General features: G+C 46.7%; 1 protein-coding gene across 3 annotated transcripts in view; it reads right to left on the reverse strand.

The window, feature by feature from the left end:
* LOC138293039 (dimethylaniline monooxygenase [N-oxide-forming] 2-like) overlaps positions 1-27,971 on the reverse strand; it is a 403,220-nt gene that overhangs the window by 291,868 nt on the left and 83,381 nt on the right. The window lies entirely within an intron of this gene.

Consider the following 27,971-nt stretch of genomic DNA (forward strand, 5'->3'; position numbering starts at 1 on the left):
AGTGTCACCATGGTGACAGAGAAACTGGTTTCCCCTGGTCAATACCTGGCTGGACAAACTTATCCAGTCACCAACGCTGACAATCAGACTAAAGTACATCCCATGGCTATGGTAACTTTAGAGTGGGGAGGGGTCAATGGCCTGAAACAGGTGGTGGTCTCCTCAAATATCCCAGTAGACTGTTTGCTTGGAAATGACCTGGAGTCCTCAGCATGGGCTGAGGTAGAACTGAAAACCCATGCAGCCATGCTGGGTATCCCTGAACTGGTGTGTGTCAAGACAAGGGCACAGTGCAAGGCACAGGGTGAAAAAGTAGAGCTGGAGTCTGGAAAAAGGGCCCAGCCTACCAAGAGAAAAGGAAAGTCAGCTGGGAAACCAGCTGCAACACAACAACAAAAAGAGAACCTCTCTTCTCAGGAAGAAGTTCTGCCCTCTGAGGGAACTGAGCCTATGGAGTTAGAACCTTATCAGGTTGAGCTCTTAGGCCCAGGGGGACCCTCAAGGGAGCAGTTGTGTAAGGGGCAAGAAACCGGTCCCTCTCTTGAAGGCCTTAGGCAGCAAGCTGCTGAAGATTCCAATGGCATGAAAACTGGAACACATAGGGTCTATTGGGAAGATGGGCTCCTGTACACTGAGGCAAGAGATCCCAAACCTGGTGCCACTAGGAGAGTGGTAGTGCCTCAGGAGTTCAGAGAGTTCATACTGACCTTAGCCCATGATATTCCCCTTGCTGGGCATTTGGGACAAACCAAGACGTGGGAGAGACTAGTCAACCACTTCTACTGGCCCAATATGTCCCAGAAAGTTAAGGAGTTTTGTGTCTCCTGTACCACCTGTCAAGCCAGTGGTAAGACAGGTGGACATCCAAAGGCCCCCCTCATTCCACTTCCAGTGGTGGGGGTCCCCTTTGAAAGAGTGGGTGTGGACATAGTGGGTCCACTTGAACCTCCCACAGCCTCAGGAAATATGTACATCCTAGTAGTAGATCATGCTACTAGGTATCCTGAAGCTATTCCCCTTAGGTCGACTACTGCCCCTGCAGTAGCCAAGGCCCTCATTGGTATCTTTACCAGAGTGGGCTTCCCTAAGGAGGTGGTGTCTGACAGAGGTACCAACTTCATGTCAGCATACCTGAAACACATGTGGAATGAGTGTGGAGTGACTAATAAATTCACTACACCCTATCATCCACAAACTAATGGCCTTGTTGAGAGATTCAACAAGACATTAAAGGGCATGATCATGGGGCTCCCAGAAAAACTCAAAAGGAGATGGGATGTCCTCCTGCCATGTCTGCTCTTCGCTTACAGAGAGGTGCCTCAGAAGGGAGTAGGATTCTCACCCTTTGAACTTCTGTTTGGCCACCCTGTAAGGGGACCACTAGCTCTTGTGAAAGAAGGCTGGGAGAGACCTCTTCATGAGCCTAAACAAGACATAGTGGACTATGTACTTGGCCTTCGCTCAAGGATGGCAGAGTACATGGAAAAGGCAAGTAAAAACCTTGAGGCCAGCCAACAGCTCCAGAAATTTTGGTATGACCAAAAGGCTGCACTGGTTGAATTTCAACCAGGGCAGAAAGTCTGGGTTCTGGAGCTTGTGGCTCCCAGGGCACTTCAGGACAAATGGAGTGGCCCTTACCCAGTGCTAGAGAGGAAGAGTCAGGTCACCTACCTGGTGGACCTGGGCACAAGCAGGAGCCCCAAGAGGGTGATCCATGTGAACCGCCTTAAGCTCTTCCATGACAGGGCTGATGTGAATCTGTTAATGGTAACAGATGAGGATCAGGAAGCTGAGAGTGAGCCTCTCCCTGATCTTCTGTCATCAGACCCTAATGATGGCTCAGTAGATGGAGTGATCTATTCAGACACCCTCTCTGGCCAACAGCAAGCTGACTGTAGGAAGGTCCTGCAACAGTTTGCTGAGCTCTTTTCCCTAACCCCTGGTCAGACACACCTGTGTACCCATGATGTGGACACCGGAGACAGCATGCCTGCCAAAAAAAAAATATTCAGACAGTCTGATCAAGTTAAGGAAAGCATCAAGGTGGAAGTCCACAAGATGCTGGAATTGGGAGTAATTGAGCACTCTGACAGCCCCTGGGCTAGCCCAGTGGTCTTAGTCCCCAAACCTCACACCAAAGATGGAAAGAGAGAGATGAGGTTTTGTGTGGACTACAGAGGACTTAATTCTGTCACCAAGACAGATGCCCATCCCATTCCTAGAGCTGATGAACTGATAGACAAATTAGGTGCTGCCAAATTCCTGAGTACCTTTGACTTAACAGCAGGGTACTGGCATATCAAAATGGCACCAGGAGCAAAAGAAAAGACAGCATTCTCCACACCTGATGGGCATTATCAGTTCACTGTTATGCCCTTTGGTTTAAAGAATGCCCCTGCCACCTTCCAAAGGTTGGTGAATCAAGTCCTTGCTGGCTTGGAGTCCTTTAGTGCAGCTTATCTTGACGATATTGCTGTCTTTAGCTCCAACTGGCAGGATCACCTGGTCCACCTGAAGAAGGTTTTGAAGGCTCTGCAATCTGCAGGCCTCTCTATCAAGGCATCCAAATGCCAGATAGGGCAGGGAACTGTGGTTTACTTGGGACACCTTGTAGGTGGAGGCCAAGTTCAGCCACTCCAGCCTAAGATCCAGACTATTCTGGACTGGGCAGCTCCAAAAAACCAGACTCAAGTCAGGGCATTCCTTGGCTTGACTGGGTACTATAGGAGGTTTGTGAAGGGATATGGATCCATTGTGACAGCCCTCACAGAACTCACCTCCAAGAAAATGCCCAAGAAGGTAAACTGGACTGTAGAATGCCAACAGGCCTTTGACACCCTGAAACAAGCAATGAGCACAGCACCAGTTCTGAAAGCTCCAGATTACTCCAAGCATATCATTGTGCAGACAGATGCCTCTGAACATGGGATAGGGGCAGTTTTGTCCCAAACAAATGATCATGGCCTTGACCAGCCTGTTGCTTTCATTAGCAGGAGGTTACTCCCCAGGGAGCAGCGTTGGAGTGCCATTGAGAGGGAGGCCTTTGCTGTGGTTTGGTCCCTGAAGAAGCTGAGACCATACCTCTTTGGTACTCACTTCCTAGTTCAAACTGACCACAGACCTCTCAAATGGCTGATGCAAATGAAAGGTGAAAATCCAAAACTGTTGAGGTGGTCCAACTCCCTACAGGAAATGGACTTTATAGTGGAACACAGACCTGGGACTGCCCATGCCAATGCAGATGGCCTTTCCAGGTTCTTCCACTTAGAAAAAGAAGAGTCTCTTGGGAAAGGTTAGTCTCATCCTCTTTCGTTTGGGGGGGGGGGTGTGTAAGGAAATGCCTCCTTGGCATGGTTACCCCCTGACTTTTTGCCTTTGCTGATGCTATGTTTGGATTTGAAAGTGTGCTGAGGCCTGCTAACCAGGCCCCAGCACCAGTGTTCTTTCCCTAACCTGTACTTTTGTTTAACACAATTGGCACACCCTGGCATCCAGGTAAGTCCCTTGTAACTGGTACCCCTGGTACCAAGGGCCCTGATGCCAGGGAAGGTCTCTAAGGGCTGCAGCATAGCTTATGCCACCCTGGGGACCCCTCACTCAGCACAGACACACTGCTTGCCAGCTTGTGTGTGCTGGTGAGAACAAAACGAGTAAGTCGACATGGCACTCCCCTCAGGGTGCCATGCCAACCTCACACTGCCTATGCAGTATAGATAAGTCACCCCTCTAGCAGGCCTTACAGCCCTAAGGCAGGGTGCACTATACCATAGGTGAGGGCACCAGTGCATGAGCACTGTGCCCCTACAGTGTCTAAGCAAAACCTTAGACATTGTAAGTGCAGGGTAGCCATGAGAGTATATGGTCTGGGAGTCTGTCAAACACGAACTCCACAGCACCATAATAGCTACACTGAAAACTGGGAAGTTTGGTATCAAACTTCTCAGCACAATAAATGCACACTGATGCCAGTGTACATTTTATTGTAAAATACACCCCAGAGGGCACCTTAGAGGTGCCCCCTGAAACTTAAACCAACTACCCGTGTAGGCTGACTGGTTCTAGCAGCCTGCCACACTCGAGACATGTTGCTGGCCACATGGGGAGAGTGCCTTTGTCACTCTGTGGCCTGTAACAAAGCCTGCACTGGGTGGAGATGCTATCACCTCCCCCAGGCAGGAGCTGTAACACCTGGCGGTGAGCCTCAAAGGCTTACCCCCTTTGTTCCAGCACCGCAGGGCACTCCAGCTACTGGAGTTGCCCGCCCCCTCCGGCCACAGCCCCACTTTTGGCGGCAAGGCCGGAGGAGATAATGAGAATAACAAGGAGGAGTCACTGGCCAGTCAGGACAGCCCCTAAGGTGTCCTGAGCTGAAGTGACTCTAACTTTTAGAAATCCTCCATCTTGCAGATGGAGGATTCCCCCAATAGGGATAGGAATGTGACCCCCCTCCCCTTGGGAGGAGGCACAAAGAGGGTATACCCACCCTCAGGGCTAGTAGCCATTGGCTACTAACCCCCCAGACCTAAACACGCCCTTAAATTTACTATTTAAGGGCTTCCCTGAACCTAAGAATTTAAATTCCTGCAACTACAAGAAGAAGAGGACTGCTGAGCTGAAAGACCCCTGCAGAAGAAGAAAAGAAGACACCAACTGCTTTGGCCCCAGTCCTACCGGCCTGTCTCCTGCCTTCTAAAGAAACCTGCTCCAGCGACGCTTTCCCCAGGACCAACGACCTCTGAATCCTCAGAGAACTGCCCTGCTTCAAGAGGAACAAGAAACTCCCGAGGACAGCGGCCCTGTTCCAAAAAGACTGCAACTTTGTTTCAGAGGAGCAGATTTAAAGACCCCTGCAATCCCCGCAAGAAGCGTGAGACTTGCAACACTGCACCCGGCGACCCCGACTCGACTGGTGGAGAACCAACACCTCAGGGAGGACCCTCCGGCGACTCCGAGACCGTGAGTAACCAAAGTTGTCCCCCCTGAGACCCCACAGCGACGCCTGCAGAGGGAATCCCCAGGCTCCCCCTGACCCCGACTGCCTGACTCTAAAATCCCGACGGCTGGAAAAGACCCTGCACCCGCAGCCCCCAGCACCTGAAGGATCGGAACTCCAGTGCAGGAGTGACCCCCAGGAGGCCCTCTCCCTTGCCCAGGTGGTGGCTACCCCGAGGAGCCCCCCCCTTGCCTGCCTGCACCGCTGAAGAGACCCCTTGATCTCTCATTGAAATCTATTGGAAACCCGACGCGTGTTTGCAGACTGCACCCGGCCGCCCCAGTGCCGCTGAGGGTGTACTTGTTGTGTTAGCTTGTGTCCCCCCCGGTGCCCTACAAAACCCCCCTGGTCTGCCCTCCGAAGACGCGGGTACTTACCTGCTGGCAGACTGGAACCGGGGCACCCCCTTCTCTCCATTGAAGCCTATGCGTTTTGGGCACCACTTTGAACTCTGCACCTGACCGGCCCTGAGCTGCTGGTGTGGTGACTTTGGGGTTGCTCTGAACCCCCAACAGTGGGCTACCTTGGACCCCAATCTTAACCCCGTAGGTGATTTACTTACCTGCAAAACCTAACAATACTTTACCTCCCCCAGGAACTGTGAAAATTGCACTGTGTCCACTTTTAAAACAGCTAAATGTGTTTTTTGTAAAAAGTATATATGCTACTGTAATTATTCAAAGTTCCTAAAGTACTTACCTGCAATACCTTTCAAATGAGATATTAAATGTAGAATTTGAACCTGTGGTTCTTAAAATAAACTAAGAAAATATATTTTTCTATACCAAAAACCTATTGGCTGGAATTGTCTCTGAGTGTGTGTTCCTCATTTATTGCCTGTGTGTATGTACAACAAATGCTTAACACTACTCCTTTGATAAGCCTACTGCTCGACCACACTACCACAAAATAGAGCATTAGTATTATCTCTTTTTGCCACTATCTTACCTCTAAGGGGAACCCTTGGACTCTGTGCATACTATTCCTTACTTTGAAATAGTGCATACAGAGCCAACTTCCTACAGGCACATTTGGTGCTTTCCTTGCATATACCAGTCTACATCAGTTCATGGGTGGTGCTCAGAGCTCCTCCAGAGGGTCTCTTGGTTTTGCCATCTTGGATTCAAGGTTGGCAGGGAACTCTGGGAGCATCTGAGTGGCCAGTGCCAGCAGGTGACATGAAAGACCCCTCCTGATAGGTAGTCTCCCAGCTAGGTGACCAATCCCCCTTTCAGAGATATTTAGGGTGTCTGCTTTGGGTGGTTCCTCAGATCCGGATTGCAAGACTCCAGCAGGAATCCTCTGCACCCTCCACTTCAACTTCTGACCGAAGAAACTGCATCTGGACTCCTCAGGACCCCACAGGGTGCAACAAAAAAGCAAGACGCCTTCTGCAACATTGTATCTCTGGCTCCTTCCAGCAACTGCAACATTTCCCCGGTCATGCATCCTCTGAGGACAGCCAGTCTTCAACCTGCATCAGAAGAAAGAAGGAATCTCCCTTGGAGTGAACAAGTCATTCCCCTGCTTCTGCAGGCACCAACTGCGATGACGACCAGCTGGCTGTGTGGATCCCCTCTCTTGCTGAGCTGTGTGGATCCTGCATCTTGGGTGGTGGACTGAAGTAGTCCCAATGGTCCTCTCTTCGAAATGTCCAACTTTGGTGGAGGTAAGATCTTGCCTCCCCACACAAGACAGTACCCACATGCACTGCATCCTCTGCAGCTGCCAAGGCTTGCTGGTATTCTTCCTCCAATATTCTTGAAGCTCCAGCCCCAAGCCCTCTATCCTGAAATGCACAGCTCCCTGAGTGGTTCTCCGGCGGCGTGGGAGCCTTTCTTGTAGTGCTGCGTGGGCCTCTTCTGCAACTTTCATGTCCCCATCTTGTGGGACTCCTGTGTGCGCTACTTGGTCTTCTGTGGGCTCTCTGTGTCGCTGAGGGCTCTGTCTTACTCCCACTCCTGGGTAGAGCCCACCTGGTCCTTCCTGGTCTCTGCAGCACCATTTTCCGCTAACCGCGAGCTTTGCGTGTGCCAAGGCTTGTTAAAACTGTAAACTTCGCACTTCTATAGCACACTACTCACCCGTTAGGGTCTCAAGGCACTGTACGCATACCGCTGTGGAACCCCTCCTGGCTTTTCCCTGTGAGGCGCCCACTCCTGGACAGCCATAGGGTGAAGCCAGGCATCCAAGCGCTGTGAGGGCCGTTGTGGAGATTAAGCAAGCTATTGCCCAGAGTTACAGAGTGGGACCCATTAATTAGATTAGGCACTGAGGCGAGAATTATCTGGTCCAAGGAAATTGAGCCCAAGGCCCGTCGAGGTGGGAATTGAACCCTGGTCCCGGGCCAGATCTCTACATCAGGGTCTGCCGCTCTAACCATTGTGCCACACTTCTCCACGGACTCCGACGACACAAACCTGACGGCAATCCTCCTTCCAGCGTGGGACCTCGCCTGCATCCTCCAGGAACCTGACTTCGTCCTCTTGGGTGCAGTGCTGACTTTTCTTCTTCACCGGTGGTTCACCTTTTGCATCTTCATCTGGGTTGGTGGGGGCTCCTGCCCCTCCTGGACTCTTCTGTGCTTCTTGTTGGTCCTCTTCTTCCACAGGTCTTCTTGTCCAGGAATCCACTGTTGGGGTCTTGCAGTCTCTTCTGGGTTTTGCATTATTATTCTTTACTTCTCTGTGTGTGCTCTGGGAAACGTACTGTGATTTACTCCTATTTTCCTGGTCACTGGAGTGGGTTGTGGTACTTACCTTTGGGCCTTCCTAGTACTCCCAGCTCCCCTCTACACACTACACTTGCCTAGGTGGGGGATAGACTTTCAAAATCCACTTTCTTAGTATATGGTTTGTGCCCCCCAGGCCAATTTCTATCTATTGTGATTATCACTATTTGCACTGTTTTCTAACTGTTTTTATGCCTATTTCTGCATACTAGTGTATATAATTTGTGTATTACATACCTCCTAAAGGAGTATAATCTCTATAATCTCTATGGTACTTTTGGTATTTGTGTCACCAAAATAAAGTACCTTTATTTTTGTAACACTGAGTGTTTTCTTTCACGTGTGTAAGTACTAGGGCCCATATTTATACTCTTTTAGCACCGCATTTGCATCATTTTTTTATGCAAAAGCGGCACAAATGCGGTGCTAAAAAAGTATAAATATGGGCCTAAGTGTGACTACAGTGGTATTACATGAGCTATGCATGTCTCCTAGATGAGGCTTGGCTGCTCATTCACAGGTACCTCTAGAGAGCCTGGCTTCCGGACACTGACTACACCACACTAATAAGGGATACCTGGACCTGGTATAAGGTGCAAGTACCATAGGTACCCACCACACACCAGGCCAGCCTCATACAACCATCATGTCTGTGAGCACTTTTACAAAAAGAAAACTTTAAAAAAAAAATGAAACATTTTGTTGCGTAATGGAAACGGGGCTGCATTTAAAAAAATACCTTTTTTTTTGTTGTTTTTTTTTAGTGCTTTTTCCACAACAAGCTTTCTTAATTGACAAGGAGGAATGGGTCTCTTAGGCTTTCAATCTGCTTTGAGTTCTTGATACCTTTTCAGTATTGTGTAACCAGTCTTCACTTCATACCATTGATAATTGCTTACCTATTCAATTTTCAGAAGGGACAATGGAACTCTACCAAATTGTAAATTTGTAGCCATTCCTGAAGTTGGAAAAACTTTTTAAATTGAAAATGAAAAAAAAACAGTTTTATATTCAAATGGTGAATTGGAGTATTTGTAACTTTTAAAATGCTTAGTACATCTGCTTCTTACTTCTTTTGGCACAACACTAAATGAATCAGACCATCCATGTGCTACACAATTGGAAGAAAAATGCTTAAGACATATTAAGCTCCCTAAACTAAATGCAGAACAAAGAATCATTAGAAGGAAACGTCTTGACAGCTAAACAAACAGGACAGCTAAGACTTGTAAGGAAATAGGCTTTTTGCAGGTTTCCCTCCCACTTTCTGCCCCCATTTGGACTATTAGCTGCTGTTTTTTTTTTACTCTGAGAGTGCACTGAGGCCTGCTAACCAGACCTCAGTGTCAGTTTCTGATCCAATACAAATTGCATGTCAAATTGGATACACCCAATTGGCAAGGAGTGACTAAGGGCCTCATTCTGACCTTGGCGGGCGGCAAAGGCCGCCCGCCAAAGTACCGCCGTCAGAATACCGCTGCGAGGTCAAAAGACCGCCGCGGTAATTCTGAGTTTCCCGCTGGGCTGGCGGGTGACCGCCAGCAGGCCGCCCGCCAGCCCAGCGGGAAACCCCCTTCCACGAGGATGCCGGCTCCGAATGGAGCCGGCGGAGTGGAAAGGGTGCGACGGGTGCAGTTGTACCCGTCGCGATTTTCAGTGTCTGCTATGCAGACACTGAAAATCTTGGTGGGGCCCTGTTAGGGGTCCCTGCAGTGCCCATGCCATTGGCATGGGCACTGCAGGGGCCCCCCAGGGGCCCCACGACACCCGTTACCGCCAACCAGGTTGTGCGGTCAAAGCCGCCAGAACCAGGCTGGCGGTAAGGGGGTCGGAATCCCCATGGAGGATTCCTCAGGCCAGGGGAAAACCGGCGGGAAACCGCCAGTTTCCCTTTTCTGACCGCGGCGGTGGAATTGGCCTGGATGCACCGCCAGCCTGTTGGCGGTGCATCCGCGGTCCCCGGCCCTGGCGGTCCATGACCGCCAGGGTCGTAATGACCCCCTAAGTTTTTAGTAGATGGTGCCATATGTACCCAGGGCATGTAAGGCAGAGTGTCTACTCAGGGCTGCAGCACTGTTTGTGTCACCCTGTGTGGCAGGGTATGGTATGGCCACCAGCCTGCCACTGCAGACAGGAAGACAGAGTTTTCACTGCCAGTTCAACTTTGCCATTCATTCCAATGGCAAAGCCACCCTACCCCCTAAGCCTATATTTAAGTCTCTACTGAGGAAGGCCTATACAGCTATTTTGATATGTATTAAGAGCAACCCTTCTAAATTGTCATTTTGCTGTGGATAAAGTTATTATCCCTATTGGCTAACACAGGGTACCCGTTGTCATTCCAACACGGCTAACTCCTGAATGGGACTACCAACCTGGGTCAAATAAAGTATCAAATTAATTGTGGCATTAAATGCGACTTGATGGTCAAGTAAGGATTTTTGTCACATTTAAAGTTAAACAACTTTTAGAAAGTTGCCACTCTGTGCCCCAGCTAGTCCAGTGGCCTCACAAAGGCTCTGGCACACAGACAGTTTCTGACCACCTTTGGAGACATGTGAATGACTCCCGGGCTCTGGAACATAAGCAGTAGTCGCAGAGTGAAATGTGGCCACTCCGGATGTTAGCCTAAAAGGCAAGCTTCAAAGGGGAAGTCACATTTGGAAGGGCAAATGGTGATAACACTCCCAAGCAGGCTGCTTTCTGTTCCAGTAGACAGGTTGGAGACAGGGAAAGGGAGAGAAAGCCAGTGTCAGAACTGGTTTTCCCATTGGCGTGTAGCTCTTAGGTAGCCACACCTCTGGGGTGGCCTACCATGCTCCTGATGACCAAGGAAGGGTTGTGCTATCTTTGAAGAGGCAGGAATGCTGCAGTCTGGGAAAGCCAGATGCCACATCAGACAAGAACTTAGTCACCTAAGAGTAGGGGGCCTAATGGCAGTGGCCCAATTGACCCCTTGGGGAGCTTTCCGGGATAAATATGGGACCCCCAGCACCCTAGACTTCAGTACATTGTGGTTCTGGACGAAGAACAAAAGGAAGACCGTCTTACTTCCATTGGAAGCACACAAAGAGAGGATGCAATGCTAGTACAGTTTGGACACCATCCAGAGTTCCTGGTTTGGGGAAAAGCCGATTCCCAGGCCCACATTTAACCAACGACTCCCAAGTGTCAGTTGGTTACCCCCTGGAACAGCCAAGGGACATTAAAGCTGGAAGAGCCCAAGTCGCCAAATTGGTAGCCACTACCGGATGCCAGGCACTTCAAGGGACTTACCTGAGATAGCCAAACGTTATACCAGTATCTGCTGGACCCCTTGGATGTTGTGTATGTCCGGATTCCTCTGGACCAAAGGACACTAACCCCATCAAACATTTGCAGTCTAACCGCTGGATTGCAAGAACTGGAAGCCTGCTGCAGCAGCCGTTCTACCAGAACAAAGAAGGCTTCGACCCCAGAATCTATGGCCAAAATCTCCCCATGTCACCTGAGGACTGAGGACTCACCCAGAACTGTCCCCAATCAACCCCACAGCATCAGAAGCAACCTTTACCTACATCCATCAGGACTACTCAATTGTCATCTATGGTGGCTGTTCCGTAAAGTTTGGATTTTGCTTCAAACACACTCTGGTGGCCAGGTAATGTCCAAAGTATGCCTAGTGGCCTCCAAGACCAGTGTTTTGCCAGATGTGGTAGCCCAACTCAGGTTGGAGTTGGTGGACTAACTCTTTCTAACTTTTCAAAAGATTCCAATGTTTTTGATTACTAATGCTTGTTTGAGATTGATATAAAAGTTATTTAATGCTTTAAAAATTCATATATCTGGAACCCTCTGGTGGATTTTGATGATTAAGGACTACATTCATAAAAATATGCTCTATTTGTATAAGTTGTCGTCTCTCTTTCTTGTTGTGTGACTTTCTTATTCCGCTGTTTGGGGATGTTAAATGCTTTACACATCGTCCTTTGCTAAACCTTACTGCTCTCAGGCACAGCCACCCAGGGTTGAGCTTAAGGTTAAAACCATACCTGACTGGAACCAAGACAGTATTTGAGAGTGTACTGCACTATAATGCCCCACAGCCATATCATATAGTATACCCAAATTCTCACAAAATCAACCAACAATAACACTAATTCTGAAACTAGTTAAAAACCTCTAGCATGTGCCAACCACAGATTGATTTCACTCTTAAATACAGAAATGAAATTTCTGATAAAATTGATTGCTTGGCTCCATGATACTCTCTATAATTTCCCATTTGAGGCAGGCTTTGTACCGGCAGCACATCAGGAAATAATATGAGGGATCCTACAACACCTGCCTTGGCTAGATTCTGAGGACCTTGATGAAATGGTAGCCCTATCATTAGAGCTGAGAAGGCATGTGCTAGAGTAGAATGGGCCTATCATTTTACATACATTTGAAATGGCAGGAAAGGGGCAGAACTTTATAAATAAAATATGTTGGGTCCACCAAACACTACAGCTCACGTGTAGGAAGTTGGCTCTGTATGTACTATTTCAAAGAAAGAAATAGCATGCACAGAGTCCAAGGGTTCCCCTTAGAGGTAAGATAGTGGCAAAAATAGATAATTCTAATGCTCTATTTTGTGGTAGTGTGGTCGAGCAGTAGGCTTATCAGAGGGTAGTGTTAAGCATTTGTTGTACACACACAGGCAATAAATGAGGAACACACACTCAAAGACAATTCCAGGCCAATAGGTTTTTATATAGAAAAATATATTTTCTAAGTTTATTTTAAGAACCACAGGTTCAAGATTTACAAACAATACTTTAAATGAAAGGTATTTCACTCAGGTATATAAGGAACTTTGAATCAACACAATATCATGTACAATTTTGGCAAAAATGGAAATAAGCTATTTTAAAATTGGACACTGCAAAATTCAACAGTTCCTGGGGGAGGTAAGTATTTGTTAGTTTTTCAGGTAAGTAAAGCACTTACAAGGTTCAAAGTTGGGTCCAAGGTAGCCCACCGTTGGGGGTTCAGGGAAACCCCAAAGTTACCACACCAACAGCTCAGGGCCGGTCAGGTGCAGAGGCCAAAGTGGTGCCCAAAACGCATAGGCTTCAATGGAGAAGGGGGTGCCCCGGCTCCAGTCTGCCAGCAGGTAAGTACCCGCGACTTCGGAGGGCAGACCAGGGGGTTTTTGTAGGGCACCGGGGGGACACAAGTCAGCACAAAAAGTACACCCTCAGCGGCACAGGGGCGGCCGGGTGCAGAGTGCAAAAAGGCGTCGGGCTTGCAATAGGTTTCAATGGGAGACCCAGGGGTCTCTTCAGCGAAGCAGGCAGGCAAGGGGGGGCTCCTCTGGGTAGCCACCACCTGGGCAAGGGAGAGGGCCACCTGGGGGGTCACTCCTGCACTGGAGGTCGGATCCTTCAGGTCCTGGGGGCTGCGGGTGCAGTGTGTTTCCCAGGCGTCGGGTTCTTTGAAGCAGGCAGTCGCGGTCAGGGGGAGCCTCTGATTCCCTCTGCAGGCATCGCTGGGGGGCCTCAGGGGGGGTCAACTCTGGCTACTCACAGGGTTGCAGTCACCGGGGAGTCCTCCCTGTAGTGTTGGTTCTCCGCAGGTCGAGCCAGGTGCATCGGGTGCAGAGTGGAAAGTTTCACGCTTCCGGGGGGAAACGTGTGGTCTTTAAAAGATGCTTCTTTGTTGCAAAGTTGCAGTTTCTTTGGAACAGGGCCTTTGTCCTCGGGAGTTCTTGGTCCTTTTAGATGCAGGGTCGTCCTCTGAGGCTTCAGAGGTCGCTGGACCCTGGGGGACGCGTCGCTGTTGCAGTTTTTCTCGAAGTGGGGAGACAGGCTGGTAGGGCTGGGGACAAAGCAGTTGGTGTCTCCGTCTTCTCTGCAGGGCTTCAGGTCAGCAGTCCTTCTTCGTCTTCAGGTTGCAGGAATCTATCTTGCTTGGTTCTGGGGGCCCCTAAATACTCAATTTAGGGGTGTGTTTAGGTCTGAGGAGTTAGTAGCCAACAGCTACTAGCCCTGAGGATGGCTACACCTTCTTTGTGCCTCCTCCCTGAGGGGAGGGGGGCACATCCCTAATCCTATTGGGGGAATCCTCCATCTGCAAGATGGAGGAGTTCTAAAAGTCAGAGTCACTTCAGCTCAGGACACCTTAGGGGTTGTCCTGACTGGCCAGCGACTCCTCCTTGTTTTTCTCATTATCTCCTCCGGCCTTGCCGCCAAAAGTGGGGCCGTGGCCGGAGGGGGAGGGCATCTCCACTAGCTGGGATGCCCTGTGGCGCTGTAACAAAGGGTGTGAGCCTTTGAGGCTCACCGCCAGGTGTTACAGTTCCTGCAGGGGGAGGTGAGAAGCACTTCCACCCAGTACAGGCTTTGTTGCTAGCCACAGAGTGACAAAGGAACTCTCCCCATGTGGCCACAACATGTCTGGCAAAACTAGTCAGCCCACACTGGAAGTCGGGTATGTTTTCAAGAGGGCATCTCTAAGATGCCCTCTGGGTGTATTTCACAATAAAATGTACACTGACATCAGTGTGCATTTATTGTGCTGAGAAGTTTGATATCAAACTTCCCAGTTTTCAGTGTAGCCATTATGGTGCTGTGTAGTTCGTGTTTGACAGACTCCCAGACCATATACTCTTATGGCTACCCTGCACTTACAATGTCTAAGGTTTTGCTTAGACACTGTAGGGGCAATTGCTCATGCACCTATGCCCTCACCTGTGGTATAGTGCACCCTGCCTTAGAGCTGTAAGGCCTGCTAGAGGGGTGACTTATCTATGCCATAGGCAGTGTGAAGTTGGCATGGCACCCTGAGGGGAGTGCCATGTTGACTTAGTCATTTTCTCCCCACCAGCACACACAGGCTGGCAAGCAGAGTGCATGTGCTGAGTGAGGGGTCCCCAGGGTGGCATAAGACATGCTGAAGCCCTTAGAGACCTTCTCTGGCATCAGGGCCCTTGGTACCAGGCTGTGCCAATTGTGGAGACAAAGGTACAGGTTAGGGAAAGAACACTGGTGCTGGGGCCTGGTTAGCAGGCTTCAGCACACTTTCAAATCATAACTTGGCATCAGCAAAGGCAAAAAGTCAGGGGGTAACCATGCCAAGGAGGCATTTCCTTACATCACGTTTCAGTAACAGATTCCTTTCTGACTCAATCCAGATCAGAACAGGTATGTTCACTATTCCTCCCTGATGCCTGGGCTACAAACACAAAAATAAAACGGACTCCATCGTGCTTGTGTCACTTAAACACTTTGCTACAGTACTAATATATGCTTGAGCTTCAATGACTAATAATTAAGGGTATTTTGCAGAGCTCAGTTTCGGGTGGTATGGGTTAACTAAGGTGTGAAATATGAGAGTTTTTGTCAGACATTTTGCTGGTGCTTCAGGAGATCCCATCAGCTGAACAAAACCTTGCTCTCAAAGAACGATTCTGTTCATGAATTTTATTTGAGGTTCGGACGTTAACAGTTTCAACACCATAAAACATCCTATAAAAAGCAGTCCTATAACAAGCAGTCAACGTGTTACTTACACTATACAAACACTCAAAACAATACCCATTGTAATGTCTGTGAATGACAAATTCTCTCGTTTCTTTGAGTACCAAATACATTGGTCTAAAAGGGAGGCCCTCCCCATGTACAAAGTAATTAATACAACAGCCCTAGGAGACCACATTTTCAGACATAATGTATTTGGGAATTTTTACTAACCCAGGATTTACCAATGCGATGTGTGACATTCAATCATTACTGATAAAGATGACCAATGAAGCTGTGTAATTGACTGACCTTCAGCCCTCACCATATGGGTTAGAGTACAAACTGTGAAAGAATCAACGAGACTCCACAATTTAGCTGTGCTTTTGGTATTCTGTTCAGACCGATCCCTAAATTAACATTGACAGAAATTGAATCCTTGATAACGAAAGTGATCCGGGGCACAATCAAACTGAGAGCTGAGAGATGAATTAACCAAACTACACACATAGACCACTTCCAGAGATGCTGAGCATACCTTATTTTAAATCCTATTACCAAGCAAGTCTACTAGCAAATTTTACTAGATTATAATCCCTCTGCACAGAAAAACGTTTACTATCAGCGAAGAGTGACCTACATGGTGTCTACCGAGGCAACCAGAAAACAGTTTCAAATGCAACAGAACAGGAACAACAGTAGCCAGGAGCCGCTTGTGATTTATTTTTGGGCCGCTAAGGTCAACATTTTTGCCCCAAATTACTCCAAATTACCCAAACAGATTGGCACAAAATTACTTAGGCAAAATTAAAACTTTTCCCAGGACTACTCAGTAGGTGACAGAATAACTAGAGGTACCTACTGTGTTTTCCTAGGAAAAGAAAATGATAAATGCTGGGACAGAAACCACAAGAATTTGGAATGAGCTCCCAGACAGCCTAAAACGGATTCCTAATCTGCTATCATTTTCAAAAGGTTCAAAACCCCACTTAACAATTTAGAATGAGCAATGCTTGTAATCAGTTAATCGTTTATGGTTATTGTTAATGTACTTTGGTATGTCTCAGGTGATGTTCTCTGTTGTCTTCGTGACTAGTTTCAAGCTATACAGATATGATCAGTAAATAAATGCATCATCGGGAAAATGGTACACGCCAGCTGATATGGCACTGAAGTGGGTAAATAATTATTGTGGGTTTTCTGAATATCTAGAGACCCAAAAGCCTTGTACAAAGAAACAACTGATGTTTAAGTAATTGATGATTGTGTTTCAACCATTTTTGGACCAAAGTCATACTGAAAGTAACGCCTGCTAGGTGACTATATAGATGAAATGGGAATCTGTAAAATTAAATGCTTGCACGTTGTAGGAGATCAGAAGCAATTTCTATGTTATTATCATAAGAGGCTAAACAGCACCAATTTCAAAAGTGACTGCCAGTGAAGCCATATGCAATACACAACCAAACGCCTGTGAGGCCTTTTCTGTATGCTGAAGGGCCCCGACAACACAAGCATTCAAACCTTCAATTCATTTCTATGGGTATAACTTAAAGCAAGCAGACAAGAAAGCAGCCACTCCATCCCTAGATTTCACAGGAGTCGGATAACAGGGGTACTATTACCTTACGTTCAACTGTCAGATTGCCTCACAAATGAAATATTTCACACTTGCTAGTGTACAGGCAAAAGGTCGTGGGAAGTGCATCTTCTGTTTTCTTTGTTTGATATATTTTGAGAACAGAGCTTTAAATACCATATTGTAAAATGTATACCTAGTTTCAGGTTGCAGTGTGCAACTTTACAATACACCTGTGGGCTGCCAGAGGATGTGAAAGGCATTTAAAACAAACACCAAAAGAAGGGGGGTTTAACCATATAATCTAATAGCCGTGTTGGCTGACCGTGGGCCCATTTTCTGCTATTTATGTGTATGGATGGCAAGAGCCCTAGTAAACAGATAAAGCTGTTTCCAGCTAGACCTTGATAACGCGTCCATTTATGATATTTAATACACATCAGGACTCGTTTTAGGCCAATTAATCTTTTGACCCAGTTGAGAGACACCGTAGGACGAGATAGCTAATCAATATATCAATCAATACATCAATAATGTCATCAATATTTATCACGACAATGCATTTCACTTTGGTCAAAGTCATTAATCAGTTCAAAAACGCTACCATGACCTTTCAGCCATGAATAACCACACCTTGTTTAGTAGAATATTATGAGTTTTATTCCCTATTAATTACAATCTAATAGCAAATGCGTTAATCTCAACACCAAGAAACATAATAGCATAGTCACGATATGGCAACTTTGGTAAGCTTTCATTAAAGCAAGAATCACAAACATCAGAACATAACACGGCATGAACATAGATCAATTTTAGCAGAGTGCCAATAACACGTCAGTTCAACAAAGCATAGTCTTGGTCGTTTGTCTATTTGTGTCAGTTTGATGAACCCCTGTCCTAACCACTGATTAGCATTCGCATGTTGGGCTTCATGCAAAACAATTTAGAACACCAATTTGGAAAACATCTAGCTATGGTCTCTGTCAAAAGCAAGCAGTTGGTACCTAGAAAGGAAAAGCAAACAGACAAATTACAATTGCATTGTCAGAATTACCCTCCAAGGATTAGGTCAGCGCACAGGTTCAGTCTTCGTCTTCAGGACATCAGTCAAATCGCCATCAGTCAGAACTCAGCTCTCAGGGCAAAAGGGCACTTCCCTCTTATGGAGGTAAAGTGTAAATGGACAAACTAAAGGCAAAGATGGTTTTAATAAAATCTCAAATCACCAAACAGAGTGACAGAGTTTCTGGATAAAATCAATAGCATTCCCTAACCCACCTCTATGACCTCCCTGTGACATGGGTTTTTATCCCTTTTTTAATGTACATTCCCCCAAAATCCTATTGGACATTTGCCATACCCCACTATCTTTAACCTATTAAATTGAACATTAGGTAATCCTAATCTTCACCCCATATTATTTTACAAGTTTTTGATTGGTCTTCGTTATTGATGTCTTCAGAGGTGGCACGTCCGGTGTGACTTCATCTTTTTGTAATTCTTTGCACATCTTTTGGTCAGCAGTTCCATTGTCTTCACCGGTTTGAATGACCTTGTACATTACATTAATCTACACTGTTTTAACATTTATTCCATGGGCATAGAAAGTATGCCTGAGAACGGATCTAACATGGTTACATTCATCTTCCAAGTTTGAAGAAAAAGAACAAGCAGGGTCATGGCCCCTTGTGAGTCAGCACACTGAAAAATAGAAAAATGCATTTAATATGAGAGCCAGGCAACTAAGCTTCGGCTCATGCTAACTTAAGGCCTATGAGGTTTTCAATACAGATTTAATAACGCAAATGTTAGTATAAACTTATTTAAACGTAACATAAACATTTTTGGTTATCATTATTAGTTTGCGTATACATTGGTGGCCACTCATCGTGGTCAAATTCAAGCGCACGTCTAAGAAAAATGTATTTTCTATAATTTCCATGCAGCATCATCTCACCTTAATTCATAAACATTTCATGTTAATATAGATTATATAAGCTACGCTCTCTCAGTCCCTCCTCTGATGACGTTCGTCATCACAAATCTTTCCTTTAACCTTTCACTTTAATTTTTCACTTTACGCATAATGCGCATTTCAACATCTTGTCCCTTATGTGAACTTTCCCAAATTTCGTTGAACATTTTCTCCCTTTCACTTTCTTTATTCTTCCTGGTTCTTTTTGTCCAATTTATTTTAATTTTATCATTAATTTTGCATGCTCCCCATAATCCTAATAGACAGGCCAGAACGATTAATAGACCCCCTAAACTTTTTGCAAGTACCCCATTCCAAATATTGCTAAACCAGTTCCCTACTCTGGCAATTCCTTTTCCAAATTTTTCCCACACTCCAGGGTCCTTCAAATCTTTCAAATCTGCACTATCTCTAGTTAGGTTAGTAAGCATACCTCTAGTCCTCATCCTCAGGAACACCCCGTCCGCCTGGGACAATTCTTGGTGGCCCTGGGCACCGCACCAACCCCCTCAGACCACGCACGCAGCCTCGGATTCATCCTGGACCCGCTTCTCACCATGACCAAACAAGTCAACGCCGTCTCGTCTTCCTGCTTCCTCACTCTCCGCATGCTCCGAAAGATCTTCCGCTGGATCCCCGCCGACACCAGAAAAACTGTGACCCACGCCCTCATCACAAGCCGCCTGGACTACGGAAACACCCTATACGCAGGAACCACCGCAAAACTCCAGAAACGTCTTCAGCGAATACAAAACGCCTCCGCACGCCTCATCCTCGACATACCCCACCACAGCCACATCTCCGCCCACCTGAGACACCTGCACTGGCTACTCGTCAACAAAAGGATCACCTTCAGGCTCCTCACCCACGCACACAAAGCCCTCCACAACAAGGGACCCGAATACCTCAACCGTCGCCTCAGTTTCTACACGCCCACACGTCAACTTCGCTCCACCAGCCTCGCACTCGCCGCCGTCCCCCGCATCCGCCACTCCACGGCATGTGGGAAATCCTTCTCCTACCTGGCGGCCAAGACATGGAACTCCCTCCCCGCCAACCTCAGGACCACCCAGGACCACCTCGACTTCCGGAGGCAGCTCAAGACCTGGCTCTTCGAGCAGCAGTAAACCCCCACCCCCTAGCGCCTTGAGACCCTCACGGGTGAGTAGCGCTCTTTATAAATAGTATTGATTGATTTTTACTATTGTCCGGTATAAATGAGCAACAATGACGCTCGTTTAGCATCTTGCAGACTCCGCCGCTCTTTGCTAAAAGAATGTCTAAAACAAGCCGATTTTGAAGAGTCATAGCTCTTTCTGCAGCAAGTTCAGTATCCATCAGGAGTATAGCCCCTGTAAAATTTGTCAGCATGTTATCCACAATAGTAGACAACTTTTTAATCTTTATGGAGTTTAAGATAACCCCTACTGAAGGAATTATGGCTCCAAATATGTCACCAACGACAGCAGCCGCCGTCTCTCGTTTTTGTCTAGCATGTTGTAATTCAGAAGTTTTAGGTATTTGCTTTAAGTCATCAATTTGGTAAATCTTTGGGAAAACTATTCCCAAATAACATGTCCCATACCATTCCTTAGGAAGACGGTAATAAGCATTAAGTCCACAGATATAATAGATCCCAGGGATCGCTGGATCCTGTCCATTTAACATAAATGTCCATTTACTCTGAAACAAAAACACGTGTCTGCATTCACTCGTTCCCACAAATAAAGTGTCTTGCTCAGATTTTGGCCTATATATACAAAGCCTCCCTACATGTAGTACATCTATAGCTAGTTTGCCTTGTGTCTTTATTGCAGTGTAAGCATAATCATTTGCATATGTGCGTTTTTCTAGCCCTTTTTCTAATCTTTCCTTCAATGCTTTGCGTCTATCATCAGTGTGATCTAAGAAGCTTTTCTCTACAGGTGTCAATAAGCAGGTCAGATTGTTACGGTGTGCATAAGCTGTCCCAAATGTAAGCGTCGGTTCAAAGAAGCCCCTAACTAATTTTATACTATGCTCTTTAGCTAGTTTGTTCAGAAACTCAATCACAGGCACAAAAGAAAACACAACATCCAGATTTGAATAAAAGTATTGCACATGCTCTTGATTATAGAATCTTGTTAATAGCAATCTAAAGCTTATCCCGTAGATCAGTGGAAGGCTATGGTAAGTGACCCCTTCTTGCACTGATGAAGGAATCTTTGTACACACATAATAGTTTTTCGCATCCATAGTCTCAACATACTCATTCAGCAAGCGATAGAATACATTAGTAGAAAGTTCCCCCTTTGAATTAGTTCCCTCATGCAAGTGCTTTGCATCCTGCTCAAACTTTTCCCACGGTGTTAGTGTTGTAGTTTCAGGTTTTGAAGCATTGTTAGTCACCTTCTTATCCAACCATGGCATTCCCACAATCACTCTCACAATTATTATTGCACACACAATACCTAATATAAGAATCAACCAACCACACACTTTACCCTTCTTGTTACTACCTCTATTATAAGCCATGTCTGTAAAGAATCAGATAGCAGAATAATAATCAACTTGAGGACGATATAAAACTCTTTTCTTTTCTCTTCTTTTTTTTTTTCCTTTTCTTTGATGCAAAAGTCTCTTTCTCTCTGCGTATATTTACAGCGTTTCACTCACTCCAGGACGCCTTTGTCAAATCAGGTTAGCAGCTTGTCATAATCAGGTTCTCAAACTCAAATCAGGTTATCAGTGTCTCATCCGGTAATTTATAAGTCTCTTTTCATAAGTTTTCAACTCTCTTTTTAACAAAATCTCTTTCTTGAATCACTTCAGGTACCGTAGTATTGGCCTGGTACTTCTCAATCAAAACAGAACGCTAAGAATTCTTGTTGCCATTCCGATGTTGTTGCATATGCCCATTCAGGACCTGCGTACCTTCTATTTGTGGTTCTCTTTCTTTTCAGTCTGCGTTCACCTTGCAATTCTCCTTCACTCAGATCTTCTACTCGGGATGTATCAGTCTCTTCTGTTTTTGTTTCACCTGGTACGCCTCTTGCTTTTTGCAGCCTGTTTCTCTGGCCAGTTATCTCCCTTATGTGTCTTCTTCCGATTTGTCTTTTCAGGACGCTGAACAGCACCCTCCTCTTGTAATATGTTGTTTTCTCTTGATGGACCTGCATCTGGCTCAGGGGATGCCGCAGTACTTTGGTCTCTTTCTATTATTTCCCCTTCTTCTTCTTCTTCTGGATCTGTAACGGGTTCAAGTTCTAACCCGTATCCGTCTATTTCTGGGAGAACCTCTCCTTGATTTAGTTCTCCTGCTGCCTCTACTGAGATAGGCACACTGTCACCTCTCTCGAATCCGTTCACTGTTTGAGGGACTAGCCTGTTCTCAGTGGGCTCTCCTGCAGTCTCAGTTCCCTCTTGGCTGTTTCCTGGCCCTGAGACTTCCCTCTCTGGAACTGTTGTGCCGGAAACTTCAAGTTCCTCATCAGTTGGACACGTTACCTTCATTGTGTGACTGGCATGTATCCAGTTTGGAACGCCTGCACATTTCACAGCAGTGGTTGTTGTCAAAATTACTTGATATGGCCCCTTCCAGCATGGCTCCAAACACGACTTTCTCACGTGCTTCTTGACAACCACCCAGTCACCGGCTTGCAGGGTATGACCTGGATCACGGATCGGTGGCAATGTATTAGCTTCTACCTGGTGAGAGAAAGAGCGAATCACATCAGCCAAGCCTTTGCAGTAGTCCAACACCATATAATCTGTGATATTCACTAGAGCATTCGCAGGTACTGCGGGCAGCCTTATAGCTCTACCCATCAGGATCTCGTGTGGTGATAGTCCTGTCTTCTTATCAGGGGTGTTCCTCATTGACATCAGCACTAAGGGCAATGCATCTGGCCATTTCATATTGGTAGCTGCGCACATTTTTGCCATTTTCGACTTCAAGGTACCATTCATTGGTTCTACTAGTCCTGAGGCTTCAGGGCTGTAGCTACAATGCAGCTTCTGTTCAATGTCTAATGCAGCACACAAAAGCTTAATCACCTCATTGTCGAAGTGTCTGCCCCTATCTGATTCTATAAAGACCGGAAACCCGAACCTGGGTATTAGTTCCCTAAGCAGCAGCTTTACGACTGTGAGACTGTCATTTCTACGCGTGGGGTAAGCTTCAATCCAATGGCTGAAAACACACACAATCACCAACACGTATTTTAATCCTTCACAAACAGGCATCTCAATGAAATCCATTTGCATCTTGCTAAATGGACCGCCAGCTCTCCCAATGTGGCTTAGAGTTACCACAGTCCCTTTCCCGGCATTCATCTGGGACAGATGATGCACCTGTGACAGGTAGCCTCTGCGGCATGTCTGAACTTTGGGTTAAACCAATCGATTTTCAATGACCTGATCAATGCATCTCTCCCGAGGTGAGCCTGTCCATGGTAGAGCCTAGCGAATTGTGACAGAAGACTGTTTGGTAAAACTTATTTCCCCTCCTCTGAGACCCACAAGTCGTCAGCCCTCTGTACACATTGCATTCTTTGCCAGGAGCGTTTTTCCTCTTTGATAGCACGACCCTGTAATGTTTTTAGCTCATCGAGGGTATCAACCACCCTTAATGCAAGGTTTAAGCATGTGTCATTTTCAGTTTGCGGCATCAATTCCCACTGATCCTTAAACGATATACAGTTCAATGCGCAAAACCTTGCGACATGATCTGCATTGCCGTTTCCCATGGACACAAAGGGGGTCATTCTGACCTTGGCGGACGGCGGAGGCCGTCCGCCAAGGTACCGCCGTCAGAACACCGCACCGCGGTCGAAAGACCGCGGCGGTGATTCTGACATTTGCCCTGGGCTGGCGGGCGGCCGCCAAAAGACCGCCCGCCAGCCCAGGGCAAATCAACCTTCCCACTAGGATGCCGGCTCAGAATTGAGCCGGCGGAGTGGGAAGGTGCGACGGGTGCAGTTGCACCCGTCGCGTATTTCAGTGTCTGCTGGGCAGACACTGAAATACTTTTTGGGGCCCTCTTACGGGGGCCCCTGCCGTGCCCATGCCATTGGCATGGGCACGGCAGGGGCCCCCAGGGGCCCCGCGGCACCCCCTACCGCCATCCTGTTCATGGCGGGAGAGCCGCCATGAACAGGATGGCGGTAGGGGGTGTCAGAATCCCCATGGCGGCGGAGCGCGCTCCACCGCCATGGAGGATTCAGACGGGCAGCGGAAAGTCGGCGGTACACCGCCGACTTTCCGTTTCTGGCCGCGGCTGAACCGCCGCGGTCAGAATGCCCCGCGGTGCACCGCCAGCCTGTTGGCGGTGCTACCGCCGACCTCCGCCATGGCGGTAATTACCGCCATGGTCAGAATGACCCCCAAAGTCTTGTGACTTAACGTGAGCATTGCATTTCACCACGGCAATTTCAAGAGGTAACTGAATCGCATGTAACAAATCCTTAATTTGTTCACCATTTTTCACAGGAGAACCAGAAGAGGTCATGAAACCTCTCTGCGACCACAATTGGTCAAAATCATGTACAATTCCAAATCCGTATCTGCTGTCAGTATAGATAGTGACTCTCAGATTTCCAGCTGCATGGCATGCCTTGGTAAGGGCAATTAGCTCTGCCACTTGTGCGGAATACCCTCTCTCGAGCCAGGAAGCTTTGATGATACCAGCTATGGTACATACAGCGTAACCGGCTCTCAGCATTCCGACTGAGTCTCTCAAACAGAATCCATCAACAAACATAATACAGTCATTTTCTTTTAACTGTGTATCTTGAATATCAGGCCGTGGCTTGGTACATAGTTCTGTTATCTCAAGACAATCATGCTCAACTTCCTCTTCATTATTAACTTCAGTATTCTCAGCAGGAAGTAGAGTTGCCGGGTTCAATCGTTTCAGTGAAACATTAGGTGACCCCAGTATAATTGTCTCATATTTGGTAAGACGAGCATTTGTCATGTGCTGAGTTTTGGTTCGAGTCAACAAAATTTCAAATGAATGCGGAACCATTACTGTTAGGGGATATCCCATTACTATGCCTTCACACTGCGTGAGGCTCTGGCCAACTGCTGCAACTGCGCGCAAACAACCCGGTAAGGCTGCTGCGACGGGGTCCAAGGTAGCTGAAAAATATGCTACAGGGCGATTTGCACCTCCATGGACCTTTGTCAAGACAGACAAAGAACAAGCATCACGTTCATGACAAAACAGTAGAAAAGGCTTCGTGTAATCAGACATACCCAAAGCTGGTGCCCTGCACAAGCACTCTCTCAATTCCATGAATGACTCAAGCTCTTCCTTGGACAAGGCTATGGTATACGGTTCATCTTTAATCTCTTTACCTGTCAGTTTTATCAAAGGCTTTGAGATAATTGAGAAGTTGGGAATCCACTGGCGGCAGTAGCCCACCATTCCCAAAAACATCCTGACATCTCTCTTTGTTGTTGGGGGGTTCATTTGCAAAATGGCTGTTATTCGTTCTTTCAATATTCTCCTGGACCCTCTTTCAATTAAGTGTCCTAAGTACTTCACTTCTTTCTGGCAGTACTGCAGCTTCTTGGGTGACACTTTATGTCCATACTTTCCCAGTATTCAGTAAGGCAATTGGGTCATACCTACAGACATCCCTTGTCTTGGATGCAATCAGCAAATCGTCAACGTACTGCACTAGAGTTGAGTTAAAAGGCAGTACTAAGGATTCTAAGTCCTTTTTCAATATCTGATTGAAGATGGACGGTGACTCAGAAAACCCTTGAGAATTCTGCACCAACTGTACACCTTATTCAGGAATTTGAAACTGAATAAAAACTGGCTGTCCTCGTTAAGAGGTATCGAAAAGAAAGCTTGTGACAGGTCTACAACGGTGAACCATTCAGCATCATACGGGACCTGAAACATAATCACTGCTGGATTGGGCACTATGGGGCAACATTTTACCACAGTCTCATTTATTTTCCTCAAATCCTGCACAATTCGAACCTTCCCACAGGGCTTTTTCAGACCCATTATCGGTGAATTATATGGACTGCTCAACACTTCCTTCAGGACTCCCTGTTTCACAAAGTCTGCAATTATTTGTGACACTTGAATAAGAACATCTTGTGCCATGTGATATTGTGGCACCTGGGGAAACACTGCATTTGGTTTCACTTGTACTTTAACAGGTTCTACTCCTTTTATCAAGCCCACTTCTTTTCCTGTCAAATCCCACACTTTCTCTGTCACTGTCCCTTGAAACTCAGCAGGTAAGTCGATCACTGTAAGCATCGGGAATAATGTAATCAAAGGGTAATCTTCATTTGCAGTTCCTGTCTCTAACTCTCAACATCCCCTTCATCATCACTGTTTGTCTGTACTTCGATTCCATCATTGGAACAGGTAATCGAACATTTTGTCTTGCACAGTAAGTCTCTTCCCAGTAGGGATACCGGACTCGAATCGCAGACTACAAACTTATACAGTCCCTGGAAGTTGCCGATCTCAACTTGCACTGGATCTGTAATCGGATTTGTCAGATACTGGTTTGCTACTCCGACCACCCTTATGGTACGCCCCGAAAGTGGTAATTTCGCAACCTCTGCGCTTCCGACTGTAGAGCGTGTAGCTCCGGTATCAACCAAGAATGAAACTTTGTGACCCATTACCTTTCCCTCTACATAGGGTCCCCTCTGATCTACCTCTAGGGACACTGCAAGCCTGCACTCTTCGCTATCTGAGCTGTCATCCGACCACTCCTCATTCATTCCATCTTCACCACGCAATGGGAATTGCTGTACTGTATTATTTTGACTCATCACCTGACCCGTGACCTGCTGAGGAAGCATCACCTGTTACTGTCCCATCGGAGCCATTGGTAATTGCATTTGCTGTCTAGGTACCATGGGAACCTGCTGTTGTACTTGCTGCATTTGCGCTGGTTGAACGCGCAGCACTTGCATTTGCTGCATAGGCTGTAGCCCCTGAATCTGAACCATATTATTCTGGAAGTTCGAATTTTGATTTCTCAATTTTGGACCTCTCACATTTTGCAATGTACCGACATTAGTGCTTTGTTGAACGACACCATCCTGCACCACATTTGAGCATTACTGCGTCCAATGTCCCACGCCCCCGCATGCGTGACATGGTGACATCCTTTTCATCCCTTGTGCATCATTTTGAACCACAACAGTATTTAAGTCTGGACCGCGATTCGCAAAACCTCGACCTCTCGGTTGTGCCTGAAACACACCATTCACTTGCGGTTGCTGTTGTATCATCTGTTGAACTCCATTTCCCTGTATTCCTGCCTGTGCAGCCCTTATCTGCATCACCATTACTTTCTCTTTCAACTTTTTCTGCTTCAGCTCAATTTCGTCGCTACAGTATTTCGCATACTGCAACACCTCATCAATCGGCTTCGCTTGCCAACAAATTCAATGATTCTTAATCATCTGGGTAACCTCTGGTCTCAGTCCTTCAACAAATCTGAACACAAGATGGTTCATGTCTTTCGGCTCAATGGTCTCAGTACCACTGTAATGTTTGAATGCCTTCAACAACCTTTCATAGTAAGCATGTATTGATTGTTTAACCTCCTGTGAGGTCCGGTCGATTTTCTGCCAATCAGTCACTTTCGGTGACACTTTCTGCTTCAAAAACTCACTTTATGATAGTACTTCATCACCTCCTCAGAGGGAGCTCCGGTCACCTTATCTCTTGCCGGCTCCTTCGTCGGCCAGTCTACCCCTCTCTTGCACTCGAGCCACAAATCAGGCGGAACAATGATCTCAAACAGGGTATTCAAGTCTTCCCATAGACACTTCGCAAGCTTCACAAACCTATTTGTTTGTTGATACGACTCGATCAGTTTCTCCCTCAATCTGGGATAATCATTTGTAAAAGATAGGATGTCTCCTCTGGACCACGGCACATTAATTAAAACTCCACCAGCTGTTTCTCTCATGGGTAGTATTTTTACTGATTCCGTATCGGGTGAAGCTTTAGCCTGACTTGACCCCGGACTGTCACTTTTCTCCTTATCTCTTTTCTTTGCCCATTGCCTTCCCATTTTTCTAACGCTCCCCAGATTTGCGCACTTTGCAATATTTCTTTTAAATGCGCTTTCATTCCGGCAGACCTCATATGCTCAAAGTCTTTTGAATCAAAGTCTAACCTCTAACTTCTTTTCAAATTTTTGGTGTTCTCAATATTAATGTTGTACTTGTCTGCCAGG

Source organism: Pleurodeles waltl, chromosome 4_2 (assembly GCF_031143425.1).
Source record: "Pleurodeles waltl isolate 20211129_DDA chromosome 4_2, aPleWal1.hap1.20221129, whole genome shotgun sequence".
Classification (NCBI taxonomy): Eukaryota; Metazoa; Chordata; class Amphibia; order Caudata; family Salamandridae; genus Pleurodeles; species Pleurodeles waltl.